Source organism: Bos grunniens, chromosome 8 (assembly GCF_055505025.1).
Source record: "Bos grunniens cultivar Pamir isolate PY7600 chromosome 8, Bosgru_T2T1.0, whole genome shotgun sequence".
Taxonomy (NCBI): domain Eukaryota; kingdom Metazoa; phylum Chordata; class Mammalia; order Artiodactyla; family Bovidae; genus Bos; species Bos grunniens.
This window is the reverse complement of record NC_141172.1, coordinates 107,581,733-107,602,117: the sequence shown is the minus strand read 5'-3', so window position 1 is coordinate 107,602,117 and position 20,385 is coordinate 107,581,733. Positions and strand designations below refer to the sequence as shown.

Here is a 20,385-nt window from a genome sequence, read left to right as displayed (position 1 = left end):
TATACCATTTAATTTCTATAAATTTTTAATCTCTGGAGTGTTTTGCCTGACGAAGGTCATATTTATCATCCTTATGTTCTCAGGGGGCTTCCTTGTTGGCTCAGACAGCAAAGAATCTGCCTGCAATGCAGAAGACCTGGGTTTGATCCATGGGTCAGGAAGGTCCACTGGAGAAGGCAATGGCAACCCACTCTGGTATTCTTGCCAGGAGAATCCCATGGACGGAGGAGCCTGGTAGGCTACAGTCCATTGGGTCACTAAGAGTCGGACACAACTGAGCGACTTCACTTTCACTTTTCACTTGCATGCATTGGAGAAGGAAATGGCAACCCACTCCAGTGTTCTTGCCTGGAGAATCCCAGGGACAGAGGAGCCTGTTGGGCTGCCGTCTATGTGGTTGCACAGAGTCAGACATGACTGACATGACTTACCAGTAATAAGCAACGTCTATAAACTTGATAAATCATTTCTAGAAACTCTGATGGATCCTCAATTGGCTTTTGATTTTATCTCCTGAATTTTGTTTAAGATCTTTTGTCTAGAAACACTGTTTTCTTCTCTGACCTCCGGGCCATAAGGTCCTCTGACTCCTTTTTATCCTGATACAATAGCATAATGGCTTCTGCATATGAAATGTCATCTCTTTTCCAACCTCACCTCCCTCCAAAGTGATGAGAATTCCCTGTAGTTAATACTGATACACAGGAAAAGCATCTGGCCCTATCCACTCCTCATTATTCTGAAGAGTGACAGTGTCCAAGGATTGAAAAAAAAAAAAGACTCCACTGGACATTGACATGCCATGAAGGGCTTTTAGTAGCTAATAGTTTAAAGGAAGAGGAAAGGGAATAAGGAAAATCATAATAATATTGGTTCATGTGTTTGGGGAGAATAAAAATGGTTTAAATTATTAAAATGTCAAGTTGTCAGGACAGAGACAAACTCAAGCCTGGAGCTGAATCCCTCTGAGGCACTCACCCAGAGTGTGGAGAACACAGAAGGGAGGGGGAAGGGAGGAAGCTTTAAAATTCAAATTCTCCCTCTCCTGCCTGTGCCTTTCTCTCATCATGCCCCAAGAGTCTGGTAGCCAGTCTGTCTCTTTGAGTCATGGGTGTATTTACTTATTCTGAGAGCAGTCCTTGGGGAGAAGAACTACATAAGACAGGAAGCATGTTCTGGAAGAGGAGAGGCAAGGAAGACATCACGGCAGAGAAGAATGTTAGAAAGAAGTGCTGTTTCTTTAGGTTGGGGTTCAGGACATGCCGCTCCAAAGTTACACTCTCACAGTACACATCTTAAAATGCACGTTGAAAACTTTGGAACGGAAAACCTTCCACAGCTGGAGGGTTATTAAGGGCCACAAAGCATTCAGTACTATGAGCTATATATATATATATATATATGTGTGTGTCTTTGTGTGTATACATATATATATGTGTATATATACATATATATCAGATCAGATCAGATCAGTCGCTCAGTCATGTCCAACTCTTTGCGACTCCATGAATCGCAGCACGCCAGGCCTCCCTGTCTATCACCAACTCCCGGAGTTCACTGAGACTCATGTCCATCGAGTCAGTGATACCATCCAGCCGTCTCATCCCCTGTCATCCCCTTCTCCTTCTGCCCCCAATCCCTCCCAGCATAAGTCTTTTCCAATGAGTCAACTCTTCCCATGAGGTGGCCAAAGTACTGGAGTTTCAGCTTTAGCATCATTCCCTCCAAAGAAATCCCAGGGCTGATCTCCTTCAGAATGGACTGGTTGGATCTCCTTGCAGTCCAAGCGACTCTCAAGAGTCTTCTCCAACACCACAGTTCAAAAGCATCAATTCTTCGGTGCTCAGCCTTCTTCACAGTCCAACTCTCACATCCATACATGACCACAGGAAAGACCATAGCCTTGACTAGACGAACGTTTGTTGGCAAAGTAATGTCTCTGCTTTTGAATATGCTATCTAGGTTGGTCATAACTTTCCTTCCAAGGAGTAAGTGTCTTTTAATTTCATGGCTGCAGTCACCATCTGCAGTGACTTTGGAGCCCAGAAAAATAAAGTCTGACACTGTTTCCACTCTTTCGCCATCTATTTCCCATGAAGTGATGGGACCAGATGCCATGATCTTCATTTTCTGAATGTTGAGCTTTAAGTCAACTTTTTCATTCTCCACTTTCACTTTCATCAAGAGGCTTTTTAGTTCCTCTTCACTTTCTGCCATAAGGGTGGTGTCATCTGCATATCTGAGGTTATTGATATTTCTTCCGGCAATCTTGATTCCAGTTTGTGCTTCTTCCAGTCCAGCGTTTCTCAGGATGTACTCTGCATATAAGTTAAATAAACAGGGTGACAATATACAGCCTTGACGAACTCCTTTTCCTATTTGGAACCAGTCTGTTGTTCCATGTCCAGTTCTAACTGTTGCTTCCTGACCTGCATACAAATTTCTCAAGAGGCAGATCAGGTAGTCTGGTATTACCATCTCTTTCAGAATTTTCCCCAGTTGATTGTGATCCACACAGTCAAAGGCTTTGGCTTAGTCAATGAAGCAGAAATAGATGTTTTTCTGGAACTGTCTTGCTTTTTCTATGATCCCGCAGATGTTGGCAATTTGATCTGTGGTTCCTCTGCCTTTTCTAAAACCAGCTTGAACATCAGGAAGCTCACGGTTCACATATTGCTGAAGCCTGGCTTGGAGAATTTTGAGCATTACTTTACTAGTGTGTGAGATGAGTGCAATTGTGTGGTAGTTTGAGCATTCTTTGGCATTGCCTTTCTTTGGGATTGGAATGAAAACTGACCTTTTCCAGTCCTGTGGCCACTGCTGAGTTTCCCAAATTTGCTGGCATATTGAGTGTAGCACTTTCACAGCATCATCTTTCAGGATTTGGAATAGCTCAACTGGAATTCCATCACCTCCACTAGCTTTGTTCGTAGTGATGCTTTCTAAGGCCCACTTGACTTCACATTCCAGGATGTCTGGCTCTAGGTGAGTGATCACACCATCGTGATTATCTTGGTCATGAAGATCTTTTTTGTACATTTCTTCTGTGTATTCTTGCCCTCTCTTCTTAATATCTTCTTCTTCTGTTAGGTCCATACCATTTCTGTCCTTTATTGAGCCCATCTTTGCATGAAATGTTCCTTTGGTATCTCTGATTTTCTTGAACAGATCCCTAGTCTTTTCCATTCTGTTGTTTTCCTCTATTTGTTTGCATTGATTGCTGAAAAAGGCTTTCTTATCTCTTCTTGCTATTCTTTGGAACTCTGCATTCAGATGTTTATATCTTTCCTTTTCTCCTTTGCTTTTTGCTTCTCGTCTTTTCACAGCTATTTGTAAGGCCTCCCCAGACAGCCATTTTGCTTTTTTGCATTTCTTTTCTATGGGAATGGTCTTGATCCCTGTCATGTGTATGTATGTGTGTGTATATATATATATATATATATATATATTCATCTGGTGGCTTAGTTGGTAAAGAATCTACCTGCAGTGCAGGAGACCTGCTTCTGATCCCTGGGTTGGGAAGATACTGTGGAGAAGGAAATGGCAACCCACTCCTGTATTCTTGCCTGGAGAGTCCCATTGACAGAGGAGTCTGTTGGGCTATAATCCATAGGGTCACAAGAGTCAGACATGATTTAGTGACTAAACCACCATACTTATTCACATATATATATAATATGTGCAGATAGATGGATACCTAGATTGTTATTGTCCAGTTGCTCAGTCCTGTCCAACTCTTTGCAACCCCATGGACTGCAGCATGCCAGGCTTCCCTGTCCTTCACCATCTCCCAGAGTTTGCTCAAAGATAGATATTCATATACTGATATATTGCATACTAGCAGTTAGCAAGATTAGGGAAGAATTTTTTTTTTGGTTTTGGCCATGCCCCGATGCAGGTGGAATTCTAGTTCTAGAACAAGAGGCTGAGACCGTGCCCCCTGCATTGGGATTATGGGATCAAGCACTGGCCTGCCAGGGAAGCTCCGAGAAAACCCTAACCACCAACCTGTGACCGTGACAGCCTCCCCACCACAAGTGTTTGTGATTCTGAAAATGTTTTCTATGTGTTGGGAGATGGGATATATGCATATCTGGAGAATCATCTTGAGAATTTGTGAAAACCCTTCTCCCTTCCAAAAAAAACAAGAGAGAGAGAACACAGAGGAAAAGCAATTTGATTTTTAGCAAGACACCAAGTTTGTGGTGATGTGGTCTTTGACCATCGCTTAAAACCTACTATGAACAATCCATTCTCTAATTCTTGTCAATGTTTTCCCTCTTGGAATCACCTCTCCTCTCCTATTTGCCTGACCAATTGCTCTGCACAAAATGAAGGAATGAATGAACAAAGCATTTTATGTTGTGAAATTATTTACCATAGTTTGAGTATCATGCTTCAGGTGACTCACCAAAACAGTGTGCTTATGTCTGCTTAGCTGCTTCAGTCGAGTCTGACTCTTTGTGACCCCCTGGACTGTAGCCTGACAAGGTCTCTGTCCATGGAATTATCCTGGTGACAATACTGGAGTGGGTTGCCATTTCCTCCTCCAGGGGGTCTTCCCAACCCAGGGATTGACCCTGCATCCCCTGTGGCTCCTGCATTTGGCAGGGGCATTCTTTACCACTGAGCCACCAAGGAAGCCCACCAATAACAACATATAAACTAATTGTCTGGCATTATAGTTTGGGTTTCTTTTTTTAACTTGACAAAGCTGTTTCAAAAAAGAAAGCACATCTCTTGGGTGTTTTTTATTTTATATGGAATATTCCCTCATATTAACATAGGAAACATATGGGAACATCTCATTGTATATGAACATCCATTCAACACATGAACGTTAAGTCTTGAAGCTGACATAAGTGTTAGGGAGTTTATGTCTGTGGGTCTGATGTTCTATATTTCTCTTCACAGTTTTCATAGAAATATATTTGCACCAGGATAATCAGATCATCTCCCTTTTTATTCTTTGGCTGTTTGCGGCATGTCGCTTTTCATCCTTGTGGTATCACTTGTTGGTGGAAATGTAATTACCTGTCTTGTATTATTGTCAAAATGCAGTCACAAAAGTTTCATCAAACTGCAGCCTCAACTACTGCCGTTTTAACACAAGAATAATTTTTTTGACTAGAAGTGGTTGGCTCTCTTTTTAGTTTATTTGTATTTTTCTGGCTTCATTGAGATACAGTTGACACACAATATTGTGTAAGTTTAAAGTGTACAATATAATGATTTGATATATGTATATATTAGGCAACGATGAGCACAATGAGCTTAATTAACATATCCATCAACTCAAGCATTTATGGTTTTCTTGGTTCGTGTGTGGTGAGAACTTTTAAGATCTAGTCTCTTAGCAACTTTTAATTATACAATACAGTGTTGTTAACTACGGCTACTAGTTTGAACATAACATTCTCGGAATGTATTCGTCTTGTAACTGAAGTTTATACCCTTTGACTTTTGGGAATAGTCACCCTTTAACCCCTCCCCCTTAGACACCTGCCCCGGGAAACCACCGACCTGCTGTACGTTTTTGTGAGTTTTTTTTTTTTTTTCCTTATATTTTTTTCAGATTCTACAATTAAGTGAGATCATATTGGATTCGTCTTTTTCCGACTTATTTTACTTGGCATAATGCCCTTGAGGTTCACTCACGTTATTATAAACAGAAGGATTTCCTTTTTTGTGGCTGAATAATATCCCATTGTATGTATTTTATATGCACGCAATGGAGATTCTAGATAGTACATTGTTTTCTCAATTTTGTCTAGTTGTCTGTGTGTTCTTGTAGTTCCCTGAACTTCCTTAATGGAACTATTCTCAATTCCCTGTCAGTTTCTGGATCTCCATTCTTTAGCACCACTTACGGGGCATCATTAGTTTCTTTTTGTGGCACCGAGTTTACCTGAGTCTTCATGATGTTTAATTCACTGCACTGCTGATCTGTGCATCCAAGTAACCGGTCTCTTTTTCCAGACTTTACAGGTTTGCCTCAGCAGGGAAACACCTTTAACCGTCAGCTCAACTTGAAGCACTGCACAGACAGTCCTCTGTAGGGTAAACTTTGTAATAGCATGTAGTTTTATAAATTGTATAAGGCTTTCATTTTAGGACTGATACTTCTGTGTATCAGTCCTAAAAGCCCCCGCTTAATTATCTGTCCTTCCCAGCCACATTTAGAAAATCTTAATCCCTTGGCCTCAGGGCACATGACACCAATCACATTCCTGCCCATGTATCGAGATTTGGATGTCTATCACACAGTTCAACCACATGGTTTAATCTAACAGTTCTCAACTCCTTTTCAAAAATATGTACCTGACAGAAGATACTCACACGCAGGACCCACTTCTTAGGTGCATCCAGGGTGATGAAGAAGCCCTACAGATAACTAAGTAATACTTATTTCTATTAATACAAGAAATCTCATCTGAAGGCAGATGAAAGTGAGTGGAACAATCACAGAGATCATTCTGCATCTGATATGATGTATATTTGCAGATAGAGAGGTAAGCAACCTGTTCACAACCATAGTAATTTAACTATTATCCGTGCATTTGGCTGGAGAAGGCAATGGCAACCCACTCCAGTACTCTTGCCTGGAAAATCCCATGGGGGAAGGAACCTGGTGGGCTGCAGTCCATGGGGTCTCGAAGAGTTGGACACGACTGAGCGACTTCACTTTCGCTTTTCACTTGCATGCATTGGAGAAGGAAATGGCAACACACTCCAGTGTTCTTGCTGGGGGAATCCCAGGGATGGGGGAGCCTAGTGGGCTGCCGTCTATGGGGTCACACAGAGTCAGACACGACTGAAGCAACTTAGCAGCAGCAACAGCAGCAGCAGCATGCATTTGGCAGATATATTTAAATTCTTCCTAGTCCAAACATGTGAAACATTTTTGCATTATTTCCAAACAAATACAACCACCACGACCTCCTTTTTGACACCCACATTTACATGAAGTTTACTCCCTCATAGGAATAAGGAAACCTGAAAAAAAAAAAAAAAAAAAAAACAACTTAATAGCACCATGTTTTGTTCACAGACTGTGGTGATAAAGGTTCAGAATATTATATAAGCACCAAGCAGGTTTTCTACTTTAATGAGGATTTAGACAAAGTGGAGCAGACTATTTGGGAAAGATAACATCTATTTTGAAAAGTTAGGGAAGAATGGGAACTAAGCAAGTCTGAAGGCGGGGTGAAAAATGAAAGTGGGATATTCCAGAGACAGGGAAAATTGTGCAAAAGACAGAAGTAAAAAAATAATGTATGCAATGGACTGAAGCTAACTTTGCATGACCAAGGGCTTCCCTCCTGGCTCAGATGGTAAAGAAACTGCCTGCAGTGCAAGAGACTCAGATTCAATCCCTGGATCAGGAAGTTACCCTGGAGATGGGAATGGCAGCCCACTCCAGTATTCTTGCTGGAGAATTCCATGGATTTCTCCATGGAACTGAGGAACCTGGCAGGCCACAGTCCGTGAGATCAGCAAGAGTGACTCAGAGCACAACTCAGAGCACAACTGAGTGACCAACACGTTCACTTTTACTTTGCATGATCAGTTCAGAATAACATGAGCTGGACCACAGCTCAGAAATGCCACACGCTATCTGAACTGGCTGCCTAATTGTGTCTTCTGACCTCAGGAATGCCATTTAAGTTAATCAATGCTTATTGGAAACTAACCATTGGAAGGCGTTGGGCTTGGTTTTCAGGTGCAAAATATTGCCTGCAGTCTATCAGGAGGAGACAAGTGGGAAAAAAAAAAAAAAAAGACTAGCCATAATTCTTATGTCTTACACAGAAGGCAATGAAATAGAAATTCATTAAGAATAGACCAGGAGAAACAGAAAAGGGCAGGGAAGGAGTAAGAGATCTAGAGAGTTAAAAACAGAAAAGATAAATCAAGTGATAGAGACAAGGAAAGGTGAGAGAGAATATTACTTTTAAAAAGAGACCTGGAGTGATGTCACCATAGGTGGCAACACAGGTTGTTCCTGACTTTGGTTCCCCTCATAAGAAAGGCAGCTAGCAACTATCCATAGACAAGACACCACTGTGAAAATCTCAGAATCTTGGAGTTAGTTTGTAGCATCTCCTGGGCCACAGAGACTGAGAAGAACCACATTAGAAAGGTAAGAGCAACAACTGCACTCTGATCATATTGCCCCTTCCCCAGATGGGGAAGCATATTCATATTTAATTGATTTAAAAAAATTATTCAGTCTATTCTACTGGACTCTGGAGGTAAGGTTCAAATGCACAATTGAAAAGGATGAGTAGTTGAGCCATTTCCTTCTAAATTTGTTTATGAATAGTTGAATGATTACACTTTGCTCTGCTCCTATAAGACTCTTGATGGATTAAGGCCAAGGGCACATAACGTTTACTTGCAATGGGAGAGAAAAAAGAAAAATGATGGAGACAAAAGGAACAAAATTAACTTATTGAGAGAATGATATAAACCATTACACTTTGGGGGTCTTGCATATCTCTTCTGTTTAAACTTTATGGCAGACCTATAAAATTAGTTTATTATTCTTGTTTTATAGTAAAGAATAAAGAAAGGTGAGTTTCAGGGGCTTGGGGAAGGTGGTGCAGATAAGCTGATGGAGAATGGCAAACTGAGAGATAGCATGAGGGAGGTGGAGGGGAAAATAAATTTAAAAAGGAGGGTACTGAAAACAAAATTTTCATGCAAATAGACACCAAGACATGAATTGCTGCAAAATAAAATATAGATAGCTATAAGAGAGGATTCCAGTGATTAAAGTATCTGAAGTATATTTCAAAAGCTCCATTCCTTGACTACATGGATAACATACAGGCAAAAATCAATTTTGCATAAATTAGGGTATGGATTGCAAATTGGCTGTCCACTTGCTGAATCCAGACCACTGTGGCCTACATATTTGTCTAAAAGCTTAGACATTTCAACTAAAACTTCAGTTATTGGCTGTTTTTGGAGACACAGCAGTAATGGCCCCATTTCCATAGGGCAGCAATCCCTTGGAAGAGTACATTTGCTCCCTTAGAGGAGGCAAGTACTGTCTTATTTGTTAACATCTTTGCTTAACTTGAATAATTGTGTATGTTATGTGGGTGACTCCTAAGAGATTCAGAGTCTGTAAACATTGGCTTTAAAATACACCTCTCAGGAATTAGAAGGCTATTTGAATACCCGTCCATCACAGGCTATAATGGATATTGAATGGGGGAGGTAAAGATGATTAAAATGCATGGTTCTCTCCTGAAATCAGAGTCCAGCAGGATAGATGGAATAATCTTTAAAAAAATGAAATATGAAAATACTACACTAAAATTTAGTAGGAAGTACTGCAGAACCACGGATAAAAGAGAAATTAGTCTTCCTTTTAGAGAAGAAGGAAAATATTCAACAATAAAGTAGTATTTGAACTGGTAAAGAAGGAACAGGGATTTAAAAGTTGTAGATATGAAAGACATCCAGGGAGAAAATTGCAAACATAAGACATATATACAAATATATAGTATATATAGGAAAATATATGGCATAGGTATCATATATAGGTGTGAAAAAACAGTATGTTGAGGAGAAAATGGTAATTGAACATGGCTATACTATTCAGTAAAAATTGAGGAGAAGCAATAATAATAAATAAGTCAATAAATGAATTTAAAACAAAGGCTTCATAGGCCCTTAAAGCTCATACTAAGTTATTTAGAGATTATTCGATAAGCAGTGGCAGCCACTGGAAGAATTTGGGGGGATTTAATTGATTTAAACAATGTATTGAAAGGATTTAAGTTTTGGAACTGAGACATAGACAAGAAGCAGTCACTTGTCTGCCAAGGTTGGCAATGATTAAGACAGAGAATGTAGATTTAACAGGCATTCTTCAATTAATTTAACATGGGTTGATTCAATGTAATATTAATCAATTCAATATAGCATGTATCAACCATATCATATCATATGTGTCAGGAACCTTGGTGGATACTGGTATTAGAATTTTGAATAATCCCATTCTATCTCTATCACCATGTGGCTGAGATTCTAGTACAAACCCCAGTAGAATCTATGGAAACAGGTGAGACTGAGAAATGAGACGGGCAAACAGAGACGCTTTCTTAAAAAAATTTAAATACTATCAAGGTCCTTTTAGACACTCTAAAACCATACCTCTCTCTAACCGCATTCTTCTCCCAACTGAATCTAAGATAAAATTAATGAAATACTGCATGTTTGGTTTAATGGTCCCAAGATTGATGGAAAATACAATCTCAAATGTGCCCTGTGATTAGACCCAGAAATTTTGTTCAATTCAATTTTCCTGCTACAGTTTTTCTTGCTCCCAATTTTTAGATCCAAATAGAATAGAAAGACATGTGAATGTGAGGGGTATATATATGTGTGTGTATATATATATATATGATTATATGTATGATTGTCACAGTAATTTTGCCTTTATGTTGTATTTCATTGTCTAGTCTTATAATAGCATAATGTTTTTCAAAAACTGATGCCTTAGTTCAGAGAGCGTTGCTTTGCTGTGTTTTCAGAACTCTTTGCTGTTTATAGGCAAGCAATGTATAGAGGGAAAAAGAAGAGAAAACAGAGTTTTAATTTTTCATCAGTGTTTACTTTTTGACCTGCATTTTCTTTTTTGTTCACCAGACACATGTCTCAAATTCCTGTTTTTCTGGTGTCTTCCTTGCTACTTCTTTGTTCTTGGAAGAAAAATTTTAGGGAAATGAGGACTGGATATGTGGGATGAAAGCTTCTATTTTTTCAGCAAATTCTAATGCTTTTTTCACCCAGAGCTTTGTGAACGGAAAATAACAGAAATGGTAGTGACTCATTATCACCTGGGTGTCAGGCAGGATCGGGTTTCAGAAGCCCCAAATACTTTCAATCACATGATCCCAGCAAACTGCTTGTAATGTGCAGAGTGCAGTTGCCTCAGATGAGTTGAAGGAAGGAGTTAGATGGTCTATAAGGCAGCTTTGGGTTCATGTGTAACAATAACTTGAGAGTTATATGGCATATGGTTACACCCCTTTGCCAAAAAGGATAAAAAATCCCCAAGCCATTGTTTAAACAGGAAGATCCTCCTCTCCAAAAGACATTGTAAAGAAATCATTACCTGGTTACCTAGGTTAAAATGATTACTTATCCCTACATTATACTAATAAACTCTTCTTTTAAAATGTAGATATCTTGGGAATCATTGGCAGGGGACATTAGCAATTCTCTCTTTAATTAAGTTTTTTTTTTTTTTTTTAGGATTGGTACTGTAAAGTGTCAGTCAGTTCAGTTCAGTGGCTCAGTCATGTCCGACTCTTTGCAACCCCATGAATTGCAGCACGCCAGGCCTCCCTGTCCATCACCAACTCCCAGAGTTCACTCCCCAACTCCATAACTTTCTATGGCTCTGTTTTCTAGTTTGTAAAATGAAATTAATGATAGCATTCGTTGTGAAGATTGAGTGGATTAATTCATGAAAAATGTCCAGACCAGTGTCACATATGTGTTGACAGGGGAGCCTGCCGTCTACGGGGTCACAGCGTTGGACACAACTGAACTGACTTAGCAGCAGCAGCAGAATAGCTAGCATCCAAAATGTCAACAGAAAGGGCCAATGCCGTATAATCCATCAGAGGTGCGTGGTAGAGAGCGGTGGTCAGTAATGGTTTGTAGGCTGGGAGATAAATCCATTGATGGTCCAACAGGAGTCTGAAAGGTGATTCTTGAGAAGGGTAGAGACTGGATAGAGTAAATAAAAGGAATTCAAATAATAGTGAATGAAATTAGAAATACCAGCCTTTCAATGTTGTTGTTGTTCAGTTGCTAGGGCTACAACTCTTTGCAACCCCATGGACTGTATCACATAGCACATCAGACTCCTCTGTCTTCCACTATCTTCCAGAGTTTGCTCAAACTCATGTCCATTGAGTTGGCAATGCTATGTAAACATCTCATCCTCTGCCATCCCCTTCTCCATCAATCCAGATAGCCACTACCAGGGAGCGTGGCCAGATGATCTAAGATGATCCAACAATGGCTGGATGATCTGAGAGTCCTTTAAAGTTTCGCTGGGAGAATGTCTGTCTGCTCTAATTTAAAATGCTTGCCTGCTCAGAGTCTATGTCTTCTCTGAGATCATTTTTAAAGTTATTCTTTTCTGTCATGCATACACCTGACTACTTCAGACAATGTGAATCCTTTTTTTTTTCTTTTTAAATTTTCAAAGCATACCCAGTAGAATAAAACTCAGTAAACATACCAGTTATCATGTCTTTTGTGCAAATGTCTCCTGCGATGAAGAAGATATAATCTGAGAATTGGATTTGGGTAGGCTGTATATTGTCACCCTGCTTATTTAACTTCTGTGCAGAGTACATCATGAGAAACGCTGGGCTGGAAGAAGCACAAGATGGAATCAAGATTGCCGGGAGAAATATCAATAACCTGAGATATGCAGATGACACCACCGTTATGACAAAAAGTGAAGAGGAACTAAAAAGCCTCTTGATGAAAGTGAAAGTGGAGAGTGAAAAAGTTGGCTTAAAGCTCAACATTCAGAAAATGAAGATCATGGCATCTGGTCCCATCACTTCATGGGAAATAGATGGGGAAACAGTGGAAACAGTGCCAGACGTGAGTCTGAGTGAACTCTGGGAGTTGGTGATGGACAGGGAGGCCTGGTGTGCTGCGATTCATGGGGTCGCAAAGAGTCGGACACGACTGAGCGACTGAACTGAACTGAACTGAACTGAAAATCACTGCAGATGGTGATTACAGCCACAAAATTAAAAGACGCTTACTCCTTGGAAGAAAAGTTATGACCAACCTAGATAGAATATTAAAAAGCAGAGACATTACTTTGCCAACAAAGGTCCATCTAGTCAAGGCTATGGTTTTTCCAGTGGTCATGTATGGATGTGAGAGTTGGACTGTGAAGAAAGCTGAGTGCTGAAGAATTGATGCTTTTGAACTGTGGTGTTGGAGAAGACTCCTGAGAGTCCCTTGGACTGCAAGGAGATTCAACCAGTCCATTCTGAAGGAGATCAGCCCTGGGATATCTTTGGAAGGACTGATGCTAAAGCTGAAACTTCAGTACTTTGGCCACCTCATGCAAAGAGTTGACTCATTGGAAAAGATTCTGATGCTGGGAGGGATTGGGGGCAGGAGGAGAAGGGGACAACAGAGGATGAGATGGCTGGATGGCATTACTGACTCAATGGATGTGAGTCTCAGTGAACTCCGGGAGCTGGTGATGGACAGGGAGGCCTGGCGTGCTGCAATTCATGGGGTTGCAAAGAGTTGGACACGACTGAGTGACTGAACTGAACTGACGTATTTATCAGCATGATACATAAATCTTAAGGAATTGGGCCATGTGCTTTAACTGGTAAATTCAAGAGCTTTGGTTTAAATCCAGATATCTGGCACAAAACTCCATCCTGCCTTTTAAAATACACCTGTAGTATTTGCAAAAGCTGCCTGAAAATTAGAATAAACCTGGGTGTTGTTAGTGAGAAACGTAAACTCTTGATTTGAACCTGGTGAGTCAGAATTTTTGTAGACAGACCTCATTATCTACTTTGTGAACAGACACCTCCACATAGCTCTTATTAAGAAAGAGGTTTGGAGATAGTGGGGGAAGGGGTGGATAAAGAAAGAATGAACATCATTCATTCATTGAAAGGGACCTAGACATGCCGAATATATCTGCCTCCATTTCCAAATAAGCACATTGTGCAAATCAAATATGCTTAAATAATGATAAAACAGAATATACCATTCCAAAACACAGAGTGAGTCACAGAAATCACAGAAACCATATCTACCAGACAGTCTTGGGAGGCTAAACACTCAGCAGACTTTGGGGGTTTCCTGGATCTCTGTGATGTGATCAGCCAATTCCAGGTGACACTGCTTCTCTCCAGAGAGGTACAAGGATTTGAACATTGGGGCTACAACTGCAATAATGATTCCAGAGAAAAGAATAAGCATATGTATCCCAAGATAGTTTCCCAAGCTGATGATGGGGGTTGAAGGGAAGAGAGAAAGTCATTTTCAGGCCAGTAAGCCCCACTGCACAGCCGCTGTGAGCTGTGTGACTCACTGAGCACATTTCAAGGAATAGCTGTCATGTGTCACTAACTGATTCTCACTGCAGATGGGCTCCAGGGTACTCAGGATCTATTTTGGGGAGGCCACAAGCAGCGAAAGCCTGCTGGTGCCACTGTAAGAAAATCTCAGTCACCCTTGAAAATATGGGAAAACAAACCGTTAAATCCAAGCACATTTTCCTCTTGTTATGATTCACAGTGCCTGTGTTTCTTCTTCTCCATTCCCCATTCCCACTGTCTCTTCTCTGTGCTCCCTTCTTAGGTAACACCATCAATTTTTAATTCTCTTTTAAGTCTGTGGACAAAGCGTGTAACTTGGAGTTTTCCATATAAGCAGAAAGAAAAGAAGAAAGCAAGCGTTAGTGTACATACTGTAGGTTTTTGTCAGTCCAGTGGCATAAATCCTTCCAGGTGCAGTTATTTCTCCTTTTTTTCCACTTTTCAGCTGGATGTTGATACCCAGGGCTACCTTGGAAACCTTTTACTGAAGTTGGCAAATCCTTCCATAGCCATGGTCCTAATCACAGGCAAAATAATGACATCTATGTCCTCTCCCTTCAAAGACTTGATGTCCTAATCCCTGGAGTCTGTGAATATGTTACCTTCTATGGCAAATGGACTTCACAGATTTGCTCAGATTGAGGATCTTGAGATGGACAGATGCTCCTGGATTATCTGAGTGAGCCCAGGTTGATGACAAGGATTCTTATAGGAAGGAGGAGAGTCAAGAGTGTAAGAAGGAGATATGACTACAGAAACTGAGGTTGGAATGAGTGACACAGGTTCATGAGCTGAGGGACTCAGACAACCTCTAGAAACTAGCAAAGGCAAGAACACAGACTATTATTGCTCAGCGCCTTCAGAAGGAATGCAGCCCTGTGGACTTATTTCAGGCATATGGCCTCCAGAATATATAAGAGGGCAGATGAACGTTGTTTTAAGATCCTAAGTTCTGGTAATTTGTTAGAGCAGCAACAGGAAACCAATTCAGCACCAAGAACTAAGAATACTCACATTGGATCATCATGTGAATAAGAAGTAAACTTGTTCTGTGTTAATTCACTGGAATGTTGTTGTACGCTTTTAAGAGTGAGTCGTGTGTAAATATTATGGACTCTAGACATTAGACTTCATGATATCCTGAGAAGTTAAGGGTTTACCAAATTGGGTATTACTCAGTCTGGCTCCATTCTTCTGCACCTTGATCCTCTGTTTTCTTCCCACTTTCTCAAAGCTTCAAGTTCAATTTATTTTTGTGTCCTCTTCCAACGCCTTTTGTGACTATGCCAGGTTAGAATAAGTTTTGCCACAGTCTTTAAACAGTCATGTACTCTTTCTATGCAAAATAAAGTGGATAAATATGGTAAAACAAATGGAGCATCTCAACAAAGAATTACCAAAAAGACAATTTTAAAATGCAATTATCTACAGTGCATCTGTTTAAACACCCTCACTACCATTTTTCTCTCTAAATTTCAACTTTTCCTTCTGGTGACCCACTTGTATCAGACTTTTGAATAGGTTTCACTGGAGACTGAGGTGGAGTTTAGGTAAGCCAACTGAAATTATTTATATGTCAATATCGCCTTCCTAAGGGTTTTTTTTTTTTTTTTTTGGTTCTTTATAAATATGGAGGTAGATGGGCTCATTTCAGAAGCTGGAATGCATTTTCAAAAGGTTTTGTAATTGTTTCTATCCACCCTTTCACACTCTATTTTTACATTACCTTCTGTAAGTATCTGTTAGTCAAGGTAGGTTGGAAGCAATATATGTCAAGGCTCTGTGTAACAGCAGAGCTGTAAGATATGAAAAGCCAGAGCACCTGAGCTCCCAGTGAACTGCTTAAGGATGAACTGCATGAGACAGAACCCACATTCGAATATCTGTTATAATGAGAATAACCTTTCATTGTGTCCAGTCACCAGATTTTGGAGTTGTTTATTCTAGTAGTTGTCCTGCTCTTCTCCACTCGGAGGAGTAAAAGCAGTAAAGAGAATTGTTTGCATGGTCTAATTTTGTCATTGTAATGTATAGGATGATCAAAGTGAAGTGACTTTGTAATCAAGGTCACATATATGACAGTGGTCAGTTTAAGAATGTCCAAGTCTCTTGACTGCACTCAGATGCTTCCCCATATCCAGTATTTGATTCCCCCATGGAATCATTTTCCACCATTCCCAGCCCTGAAGCAGCCAGGGAAATGTCTTCAAGTCTAGCTCATAGGACTCTCTGTTGCATTGATTTTCTAGAAGATTTATTGCATTGACCTGAACTCAATGAAGAAACTAAATCCAATTCACTAAGGAATTACAAGCCTGTCCGATCAATAATCTATTTATCTCCTTCACTTTGCCATCTTTAGACACTTCCAGCTTGTCATAGGAAATTGAATGCATTTTAAAAAATTTATAATTATGCAGCTTCAGGAGAGGTCTCCAACGTCTCTGAAAAATTTCAGTCACCTTTGAGGAAATACAAGCCTGGTATGGGTAATAGAGATCACACTCTGGTCACCATCCAAGTATCTGGCCTGGGCTCATTAATAGAAATGTAGTGTCAGAGTAATAGGGCACATAATTGCAGCATTCTTCCATACTATCACAGTTCTATCTGGGATATTGGGTTCAGTTCTGGGAGCCTGGTATTAGATCACATAATTGAATTGATGCCTATCCAAAGGAAAGCAACTCAATTGATAGTGGGGGAATATTGAGGAAGGAAATATGAAATGAAATACGAGAAATATTTAAATATGAATGAAGCATGAGGAATATTTAAAGGTGAATATTCTGTTGATATAAACAAATTGAGGAAACTTGAAAGACAGCTTTAAATAATTGAAGGCTGGGCGTAGAAAAAGGAGTTTATTCCATGTAGATCCAGATCGCAGAGATAGAATATCCTCAGACAACTTAGCCAGGGTATTTTAGTTTGGTAAAAGAACAACCTCTCATAAAATTGTAATTCTCATAAAACTCCCTTTCCTGGAGGTATCCATCTGTATGCCATTGGAAAAATGTGAACAAGATAATCACCTCTCTAGAGTGGACTATGGAGTTAAAATGGGAAGCAGTTGGATTAGGGCAAGCATACCAGATGCTGCTCCTATCCGACACATTGATGCAGCATCTAATCCTGCCTTTGCTACATCCTCGTTTACATTAGCCCACTCCCCTTGCTCTTGTCTTCCTCATTCTTGGATTTTTGGCCATATACCATGGCTTTGAGATGGACTTCTGATCTCTGAAGACTAGTGAGGCTTGAAATCTCTCTCTTGGGCTCTTCGGTTTATGAGAGTTCGTTCTGTTTTTTCCCATAGTTGTAGGCGTGTGTCTACATGACATAGGTGCCCTGAATTCTTGTGTAAAAATGTATCTTTCCCCTCCCCAAATTCTGTAAGACTTAGTGCAGTGGCTGATACAAAAATATGAAAATCAACATGAGATGTTACCGTATTTATCCTAAAAAGGTTTTACCTTTCTACTTAGTTCCTTGTTATTGCACACCATTTCTGTTGTCTGTTATTATAACTTTCTTGACTCATAAAAGTATCATCTTTATTGCTAGATTGGTGATCTTAAAATTCACTTGGATCAGTTAAGTCTGCTGTTCAAAACTGTTTAAATCCATAACCCATTTGATCCCAGTTTTTCCTACCACTCCTCCTCTTAATGTTACTACCCATTGCTCATACTTACCATTACATACTTATCAGGGCCTGAATGAGTGGTTTTCACATTTTAAGAAACATTAGAAGCACATGGAGGGCTTATAAACCACAGATTTCTGCGGCACATTCTAGGATTCAGCAGGTCTGAGGTAGGGACCAAGAATTTGCACTTCTAATGACTTTCTGGTGAATGCCAAGGCTACTTTCCTGTGGTCCTTAGAGACCACACTCTGAGAACTTTGACTGGTCTAGACTGTAAATGTCTGGTAAGTAGGATCCATGATATTTGTTAGTAAAGTTTCTGTGTTAGTTTGTAGCACCCTCTGAGGTATATACTGCATTGGCCAAACAGTTCACTCGGGTTTGTCTGTAATATCTTCTGGAAGATGTTACAGGAAAACCTGAACAAAATTTTTGGCCAACTCAACAATTCTCTATTTGAAGGATCTTCTCTTATGTAATGTAGATAGTTCAACAACATCCCTAGTCTCTACCTACTAGATTCCAATAGTATCTCCCATCCAATTGTGATAACCAAAATATCATCACACACTGGAAAATGCCACCCTTCTCCCAAGTGAGGACCAGTGGATTAGAGGATATAGAAATACCTAATTCTTTTTGTTGCCAAATAGTTTTCATTTCAAGAAAGTTATAAGATAAAGATCAATCAAATAAGAATCATATTTTTTTAAAGGAACTGTTCATGCCATGTTCATTCCAACATGGGGCTCCTATAGAGCCGGGTTGAAGGCCATAGGGTTCTGACTGTAAGCCAATCACTAGATCTTGAAACTTTATCATGATATGACTAGCATCATAGTACAGGAACCTAAGCTATGATCAGTCAACTTATGTGGTTTTGCTAAGAGTGGGCACAACCTGCTTGCCTGGACCCCACATAAAATTATCCGTCCTTTTAAATAACACCAATCACATAAATCTGGGGTGGGGAGACGGTAGAAGAGCGTAAAATGGAGCATAATGGTTTAATATACAGCATTTCTGTCTAGCTGTGAACACGGTCCTACGTGTCTCTTGCAATCTGAAAGATTTCTGCTTCCTTCCCTTGGGAAGGAATGAAGAACAGGTAGACAAAGAGAAGGTGAATGCTCCCTGCTCTGCTTCCCCTTCCCCTGTTTTATACAGAACAGACATTCTATGTTTGACTGAACAAACACAGGTAAATGAAAAGTATGGGGGAAGGTGGGATAACATTATCTTGAGAGTGCTGCTCAAATTGAAAATTCTATTTTTCTGTGAACATATTGTCTCGACTTCTCGGAAAGGTGTCAGAAGTTGCTTAAGTGCAAATAAAAGATCGCAAACTGATTTCCCATAAGTACTTAAATTCCTAACGTATGCCAGGCTCTGTATTATCTACCTTCTCACATAGTCTTACAAAAGCCCTATGAAATTAATATTAATACCTTCATTTCACCATGAGAAGACCAAAGCTCAAAGAGGTGGAGACTTGCCTAAGGCTGAACAGTTGGTTAACACCAGGAACAAAATCGGGCCAACATCTTCTGATTCTAGTTGATTGTTTCACCCACCACAAAGTCCTCAGCGATCAACACCACTGAGCAATACACACTTCCCCACATGGCTGATCTTCTTCCACTCTGACAATATGCTACTGAGTTAGCTCCAGCTCTGGTGATGACAGAATTTGTGCTTTTTGCTACAAATGCAATTTCTTCAGGCATAGATTAATAGTCCTCCTTTCCCTGCTGAAAATCTCTAGACAACGTAAGTACTGCAGTGCTTTGAAACACATCAAAAGACATGAAACCCAAGACACTAAAGGGTCTGGAAGGTTCAAAGTATCGTTCACAATCATTAGGAACAATATCTTGTTGTTCAGTGGCTCAGTCATGTCTAACTCTTTGCGATCCCATGGACTGTAGCACGCCAGGCTTCCATGAACAGTGACAATATCTGGGACTTATTTATTGAGCACTTCCCACACTCCAGACACATTCCCAAGATTTTTACATCAAAAGTTTTTGACACAAAAATCTTGGAGACAAGTCTATAGGATAGGGACTGTCACAACCCTATTTTATTGATGAGGATTCCAAAGTTCTATGTGGTGCTACCTCCTTCATTTTAGAAAGGCTCAGAGTAGCTGAGTCACTTATTCAAGGTCAGAGTCAGAATTCAAACCCAATATTCTTATGATTCCAATTATTAAAAGTCTTCCCACCATCAGTTTAGTTCAGTTCAGTTGCTCAGTCATGTCTGACTCTGTGATCCCATGGACAGCAGCATACCAGGCCTCGCTGTCCATCACCAACTCCCAAAGTTTACTCAAAGTCATGTCCATTAAGTCAGTGATGCCATCCAACCATCTCATCCTCTGTCATCCCTTCTCCTCCTGCCTTCAATCTTTCCCAGCACCAGGGTCTTTTCCAGTGAGTCAGCTCTCTGCATCAGGTGGCCAAAGTATTAAAGTTTCAGCTTCAACATCAGTCCTTCCAATGAACACTCAGGACTGATCTCCTTTAGGATGCACTGGTTAGATCTCCCTTCAGTTCAAGGGACTCTCAAGAGTCTTCTCCAACACCATGGTTCAAAAGCATCAAA

General features: G+C 40.2%; 1 long non-coding RNA gene across 2 annotated transcripts in view; it reads right to left on the bottom strand.

Moving 5' to 3' along the window:
* LOC147367887 (uncharacterized) overlaps window positions 1-20,385 on the bottom strand; it is a 140,991-nt gene that overhangs the window by 110,551 nt on the left and 10,055 nt on the right. The window contains exon 2 of one of the 2 annotated variants that reach the window (XR_015169341.1): window positions 5,138-6,996. The exons of the other annotated variant lie outside the window; for it this stretch is intronic. This is a non-coding gene — a long non-coding RNA (uncharacterized LOC147367887). Of the gene's footprint in view, window positions 1-5,137; window positions 6,997-20,385 lie in introns of those variants that run through there. 2 annotated transcript variants of the gene reach the window in all.